Genomic DNA, 8,216 nt, shown 5'->3' with positions numbered 1-8,216 from the left:
AAACACACACACACACACCCACCTCACACATTGTGGTTTTTTTACGTTACATTTTGATTGACATTAATCTTCTTCCGTGAGAAGGAAGGGGAAAAACGAAAGAGAAAATGGGTACGAAAACCAAATTATAGAGGACACTAAAAGAATAAATAGTTGTACGGATCAGACGGTTAAATTAAATGATGACTGTCATTTTTAGCGGAAATGGCAGAGCGTTCAATGGAATCTCCCCTTTTCTACCGTACATTGTAAGACCTCTTTCCGTTTTTTCTCTGATTTATCGTTCATAACCTCCCGTTTCTCAAACCACGAGGTTGTTTTTCTTTATTTATGTTTTTATTCTTTGAAGATGTATCGTTCATAACCTCTCGACTTTTAGTTTTTGAGATGCACTGTTCATAACGTCTGTACATGTACCCCTGGCGAAAGACTCCCACCAATGTGTAAGACCTCTTCTGAGATATTTTTTAAAAGCTTAAAAGGGGGATTCCGGTGTACTGATGCACAGTTTGGCTCATGCAGTGCTGAGGAAATGTGAAACTATGAAATATCGATTTATTGACCAAAGGGAGAGGATGCGAAACTGGTCTTCTAATTTGGAATTTCCACTCTTTCATTCACTGTCTGTCGCTGCCTTTCATTTATCTGGGGCCAGCTTCATTCTCAAGAGCAGATCTGTAAATGTCTGTCTGTCTGCCTGTAAGTCTGTCTTGTCTGTCTTTTCTGTCTGTCTGTCTCTGTCAGTTTCTCTCTGTCTCTGTATCCGTCTGCACCTGTCTGTCTGTCTGTCTCTGTCTGTCTATGTCTATGTCTCTCTGTCTCTATCTCTCTCTTACGCTCTCTCTCTTTCTCTTACTGTATCTCTCTCTCTCTCTCTGTCTGTCTCTGTTTCTCTCTCTCTCTCTCTCTCTCTCTCTCTCTCTGTCTCTGTCTTTGTCTGTCTGTCTGTCTGTTTGTCTGTCTCTCTGTCTCTGTCTGTCTCTCTCTCTGTCTGTCTCTCTCTCTGTCTGTCTCTCTCTCTCTCTCTCTCTCTCTCTTTTCTTGCCTCTCTCCTTCTTTCTGTATTCGCGTGGACTTGTAAGCGTGTAGGCGAGCGTGAGTTATTCAGGGATAGAGGGACAAAAATGCTGTGTGGGTATTTTGTGTGTGTGTGTGTGTGTGAGTCTGTGTGTGTGTGCGCGCGTGAGTATGTGTGTGTGTGTGTGTGTGTGTGTGCGCGTGCGTGCGTGAGTGGTAGTGTGTGTTAGTGTGTGTTAGTGTGTGTGTGTATGTGTGTGTGTGTGTGTGTGTGTGTGTGTTTCCTTCTCCCTATTGATTGAAAAATACTTTTAATCTTATTTAAAGAGACGAATACGACAGTAATCGTATTCCGTCTGGGAAGCCTTGCCCGTTCATTTGTTTTATTTTTCTAGTGTAAACGAAATGTCATTCGTTTTATTTTATTTTTTTATTTTATTTGTTCTTCTGTTTTTTTCTCGTGTTTCCCCTTTTTAAAATGTTAATTTCTATAGATATACAAAAAAAGCCAGCTTCACAATACATGTATTCGTTTGATCTCGTGCATGTCGATTATTTTTGCCGACGTCCTCCTAGCATCCCTCGGTTTCTTCCCGCAGAGTTGAAAGTACAATTTGTATTAGACACAAAAAATCTTCTACCATCCCTGCACATGGTTTGGAAAAAAGCGATGAGTGATTTATGACAAAAGGGGCAAGAGACAGGCAGCCATTATGAAGTCTTCTGCACTGGAAGATGGATAAAATATGACGCGCGGTTCACAGGTGGCGGAATTAATTTCATCGTCTGCCAGGACCTTAACCGCTTCGGCAAAATGGTGTTGTCTCGCACAAACTCTCGCTCCTATCTCACTACAACGTCAGTGTCCTGGTATCGGCGAACTAGCCACCCAAAGGGCTGGCCGAGACATCAACGTCAGGTCGCCAATTTAACTGGCCGTGCTTTACGAGTTCTGCTTATCTTTCCTCCTTTGCAGTTTCCGAGACAATTCCTCGGAATCCGATTTGGGGTTTTCTTTCAAGGTTGAGCGCAGTGGGCGACGGTTTTTTCATTCTCAACGCGCTGAACGTGAACGCCGACGGTATTAGCAGTAGGGTCAGGGGTGGGGCCTTGATTTATTCATTCTGTTGTGACGGTTTTCTTTTCAGTTAGCACCAAGATGACGATGTTTGTTATCAATAATGAACAAACGAATCGCTGGGCGGAGGGCGAGTATGATTCCCTGTTCTTTCAGGACGGTCTCAGCAAGTCCGTAATTCAAAGTCCCGGCATGCCCTCTGAGCAAAATTTGTTTTCCTCAAAGTCGCCCCGCTTAGGGACTTTGCAGAAAGGAGGGGTAAAAGGAAGTTAGGGATGGAGCAGTGGCTGGGACGGGGGAAGGGAGGGAAAGGATTCCAGAATTATTAGGTTGCCATGGCAGTGTTTGAAGGTTTTCGGGTCTTTTGTGAGATGCATTCTCTTTAGCAGAGTGCAGAGGGTTTTAAGTGCTCTCTTCGGACTTCCGAGAGGCCGGCTCTAAAAGCCGCAAACGAGTTTTTCTTGTTGATTTTGCTGATAAAATTGTCTTTGACAAACATGGTGCTCTTTAGAATTTGTTTGTTGAACTCTATATTTTTTTTAGCTCTGGGTTTTTGTGTCTTTAAGTTTATTTTTCTTATGCTATTTGTTGTCTATTGTTTCAGAAGAAGAATCATCTGCATTTCTTCTCTTGTTTTAAATTCCTTTCAGTGGTAAAAGTTCAAACTTTAAAATAAAGCTAAGATGTCCATGTCTTTAACTGAAAGGTCAGGGAAGGAGTCAGCCGTCAAGATAATATCATAGATCTGCATACAGTCTTCTTAAAGTTAAGAGTGCAAAAGAAATATGCATACATGTACTGTTAGTGTCCTTTCTCCAGGAATGAATGTGCACCCTGTCAACCTCTTCCTACAATGTCGCACCGTCTTATGGTCTACGTCTTTTGTGGGCTTTCTCTATTTCATTATTTTGGTTACGTTTATCACCACTTTCGTTATATGTTTATTTTATTTTATAGTTGGTTGTCTTCATCCTACTCTTTATCAGCCAACACATCGTTTAATTCCTTATCTGTAGATCTGGTAACTTACTCCTTTCTTTCTTTATTTGGTGTTTAACGTCGTTTTCAACCACGATGGTTATATCGCGACGATAACTTACTCCTGTCAACATTTCACCATCGTAAAGTTGTCGTCGTCGTCTCCTCCGTTGTCAACCCGATTGTTATTTCCTCCCTCCTTATTTTCACCCTCCTCTTTTCATCAAAATACCATCAAAGTCACGTCGTCATCGTCGTCTTGATATTATCATCAGGCCATCTTGCTGTGTGCATCATCCCGCTGGTCACACTTCCTTTTCCCCCCTCTCCTTAAATTGATCTCCTTATCATCAAACAAATTTAGTTTACATCATTGTGTGTGTAGTTGATATCGACTTTGATGTCACTGTCATTGTCATCGTTGTCGTTGTTCTTCTCATCTTCCCCCTCCCTCTCACACACATAAACTTACCATCATTTTCGTTGATATCGACTTTGATGTCATTGTCATTGTCATCGTTGTTCTTCTCATCTTCCCCCTCCCTCTCACACACATAAACTTACTATCATTTTCGTTGACATCGATTTTGATGTCATTGTCATTGTCATTGTCATCGTTGTCATTGTTCTTCTCATCTTCCCCCTCCCTCTCACACACATAAACTTACCATCATTTTCGTTGATATCGACTTTGATGTCATTGTCATTGTCATCGTTGTTCTTCTCATCTTCCCCTTCCCTCTCACACACATAAACTTACCATCATTTTTGTTGACATCGACTTTGATGTCATTGTCAGTGTCAGCGTTGTCGCATTCCTCCTCCTTCTCATCCTCCTTCTCCACCTTCTCCTTCTTCTTCTTCAGTGGATTCAATTTCTTCCTCGGGCGAGTAGCGCAAGATTGACAGGGCCCTTGCAGACGGCCATCGGGTGTTAAGAAGTGACAATTAGAGCTAATGCAGCCTGATTAACACCCCTCTAAAACCTCGTCCAGGCGCGTTTGGCAAAATCCAGTGGCCAGCATTTTACTTTCACGCAATTTGTCAGCTTCCTGCGAGCGTGAGATTAAATTGTCACGCTTGGCGTGGCCAGGTTCCATTGGCCGAGGGATTAGCATTATTTGCAAAAAAGGATTTCGGGGGTTGTGGGGGTTGCCACTTCTTCATGCAATGGCAGCCGTATCCACTTGACTGATCGATTGAATTTGTGCTTTTGCTCACCGCTGAAAGCTGTGACGATCTGGTCATTCTGATGCAGGGTTGCGTGAGAGTTCTCATTCTCAGGTTTGAATGCAATGATGATAATGATGGTGATGCATTTCAGTTCCCCCTTCTTCTTCGTTATGTGATGCATGCCATGAGATGATAGAGTGCGTGGAGGAAGGAAAGAGCTGAGATGCAGAGTGTGTGGGTGGTAATGAGATGATGGCGGGTTTCACATTGCACGCACACCAAGCGTGTGATGAAGGCGAATACACATGTTTTTTTGTTAAATGACTGAGATTTGAAAGGGATCTGGCAGTGAATCTGAATGCTCTCTGCTGTCCCATAAATTAACAAGAAAATGAAATAAAGGCTTACTGATATTTTGTCGTTGTTGATATTGACAAATGTGACATTTTCTGAAGAATATCTGACGACTATTCTTGCTGCGTAAGCAACAAACCGAAACAAGGAGCTAAGCCAGCCAGAATTAAAAAAAAAGAAGAAAACTCAGAAGAAAAAAATTACAGAAAAATTAAAACAAAAACCAACATGAAGAACTACAACAGCAAAATCAAACAGAGAGGCAGGCAGACAGACAGACAGACAGACAGACAGACAGACAGACAGACAGACAGACAGACAGACAGACAGACAGACAGACAGACAGACAGACAGACAGACAGACAGACAGACAGACAGACAGACAGACAGACTAAAAAAAAAGAAAAGACGAAAGCAGGTATGCACTTTTCAAAAACTGCACTTTGGACAATATTAAGGCCAACAACAACTTGCGCTTGGGAAATGAAAAACGACGTGAGGGTAATGGCTCTTATGTCTTAAGCCTTTACTATGATGCAAAATAAACGAGACAAACCTAGCTGAACATCGAACCTGTTATTTTCCCGTCAATCTGAGAGGAGAAATAAAAAGCTGTTTACTTTGTAAAGCAGTTTGGTCGAGTTTGTTGACCTTTTTACACTGAGTATAGTTTGTATTTTGCTTTTTATATTTAGTCAAGTTTTGACTAAATATTTTAACATCGAGGGGGAATCGAAACGAGGGTCGTGGTGTATGTGCGTGTGTGCGTGTGTGTGTGTGTGTAGAGCGATTCAGACTAAACTACTGGACCGATCTTTATGAAATTTGACATGAGAGTTCCTGGGTATAAAATCCCCGAACGTTTTTTTCATTTTTTGTTTAGTGTGTCTTTCACCCTCCCCACCCCGTCCCCACGTTTTGTTCTTCTTTTCTAAATGATACTGGTAGAGCAACACAGATTACACGGATGGATTTGCAAAAAGGCTGCTCTTCAGCGTAGATAACCAATCTTGTGTCTTTCTACGGTTTCTCATAGGCCCGGAAAACCTGTAAACTGAGCCTCAAATTAATGAAGCTCTGTTTGCAAGCATCAAAGAAAAATGGAGGTAATGAACTCTTGGCAGGATAAGCAAAAGCTACACAATTGTTTGTCCCGCAATGAATTTCAGAGAACAAGATGAGCTTGTTTTCTTAGAAGAGCGTAAAAAAAGGTATCGCTCAATATAGGAACTACTCAAAATAGGTCACCTCCCTAAGCTGTGAACGTATACAATGTAGTACAGTGACACCCCCCCCCTCCCCCACCCCCTTTTTTTAAGACCTTCAAAATTCGGAGAAAATCAGGCCTTAAAGAGGAGGGAGTCTTAAAAGGGGAGTAAATTGAAAAAAGTTATGAACAAAAAGTCTGACAAACATTGTCTCAAAAGGGATTTTTGTTTGTTTGCTTAACGCCCAGCCGACCACGAAGGGCCATATCAGGGCGGTGCTGCTTTGACATATAACGTGCGCCACACACAAGACAGAAGTCGCAGCACAGGCTTCATGTCTCACCCAGTCACATTATTCTGACACCGGACCAACCAGTCCTAGCACTAACCCCATAATGCCAGACGCCAGGCAGAGCAGCCACTAGATTGCCAATTTTAAAGTCTTAGGTATGACCCGGCCGGGGCTCGAACCCACGAGCTCCCGATCACGGGGCGGACGCCTTACCACTGGGCCAACCGTGTGCCGGTCCTCAAAAGGGAGAAAATCTTACATTAGTGGGTGTTAACAGGGGATTCCACTGTAGTTGGGAGTAGTGAAAATGAGGGACATGTAGATTTAGTCAGCGTTGTTGTAGATTACGCTCTCTTGTTCAACAGCTACAAGCTAGCGTAACGAAGCCCGTGCTTGAGTTATCTCCTTGGTCCACAAAGTTATCTCGTCTGTATCTTTGTAGCTGTGCCCTTTTACGCCTCGTGTAAGGACAACACTGCATCTTAGCCAACAGACGCTTTGCACGTACAACCAGCTGCCATCCCACACACATACACACGCTCCGTCAATGCAACGCTAATCCCACACAATCCCTATCTGTCTCCCATCAGCCAAACTGACCGGCTGAAATTGTTTCTAGCTCTCCCTCCGATAACTTTTGACGGCTTGGACCTCCGGGGCTGTTCTTCTGGGCAATGGCAGCTAGCTAGTTTCCACTTAGGATCGGACCGGACAGATTGTCCAGACTCATGACAGAAAGAACGACAAAGTTGAAGAAAGAACGATTTAACGAGTCGAGGTCGAAAAACGGAATGACAGGATGAGGGATAACTGATCGAGATGATGGGGGTGGGGTTGGTTGGGGGAGGGGGAGGGGATTTGAACCATTTGGAGACATAAATGTTAATGTTTGTCAATGATCAGTTCATTGTTAATGGAAGAATTTGGCAAATTCAGAACAAACACAAAAAATGAATCAATAAGTAAATAAATACAACGCTTTTCTTCTGTGTTACTGAATGTTTACGGACATATCACACAATGATTGACGGGACAAATAACTGAGCGTGTTAAAGAAAAATGGACGAATTGATTATGGGAAAGCCTGTGAACGCATTCATACCCAAAAAAGTTCTGCAGACTGACGACCAGAACATATAAGGAATCAATGTCAACAAGATTTGTTTTTTAAACATCTCTGACAGACAACCAACATACTAGTTAAGTCTTTTCAATTACATGTATTAAACAGCCTCCCCTCCCGTCCCCTCCAATCCCTCTTGACCACATCCCCGCCCCTTAAGCCCCCACCCCCCTTCCCCCGTTGCCTTGGGCATGCATGGAAAAAGAGGCAGTTTTGGGTTTGGCATGCCAGGTCCGTCAAATGATCAATTTGTGCGCTGGTGGCCAGAGAGTCTTGAGAGAAAACCTCCGATCACTGGTGTTCCGTGCCTTATTCTCACCCCCTGGCAATGAGATTGTCCGTGCCTCACCGTGGGCGTTTTAACGTTGGAATACCTACTCCTCCACCCCCCCCCCCACCCCCCCACCCACCCCCCCCCCCCCCCCCCCCCTCGAAAAAAACACAGTTGGAATCCAGACTGCCGTGATGATTTTTCTGTTTTCTTATTGTTTCTTTTATTTCGTTTTGTGTATACATGTGGGTGGTCTTTTCAATTTTTGTTTGTAATGGTTTTTTCCCCCTTTGGCATCAGAATCATTATTTTGAGCGAGAGATGAGATTGTGTTAAGGGGATGCGAACAGGGGTACACCCAAATCCAATTGCTTCTGTTTTGGTTATTTTTGCCGATTCCGCTCATACGGTGTTCTGATTGCTTATTTGATTAGTGAGGGCGGGGGGAGTGGGGGAGGGAATGATGTCTTTGTAGTTGGTGGCGTTGGGTATGGTGGTGATGCACTCTTGGTGGTGATGTGCGTGCGTGTGTGTTTGTGGGGGGGGGGGGGGGGGGGGGGGGGACGAGTTGTGGGATAGATAGATTTAAGCTCTTCTCATGGAATTGTACACTTTATTTTCAATTCAAATCTCTAAAATGCTCACGGAAACCAATATCGCGCATGTACATTTGCTATTGCAACAACAATACATCCTCAGAGGAAAAAATATGCACAGTGAGA

Source organism: Littorina saxatilis, unplaced genomic scaffold (genome assembly GCF_037325665.1).
Source record: "Littorina saxatilis isolate snail1 unplaced genomic scaffold, US_GU_Lsax_2.0 scaffold_718, whole genome shotgun sequence".
Lineage (NCBI taxonomy): Eukaryota > Metazoa > Mollusca > Gastropoda > Littorinimorpha > Littorinidae > Littorina > Littorina saxatilis.
Note: the sequence above shows the minus strand (reverse complement) of the source record.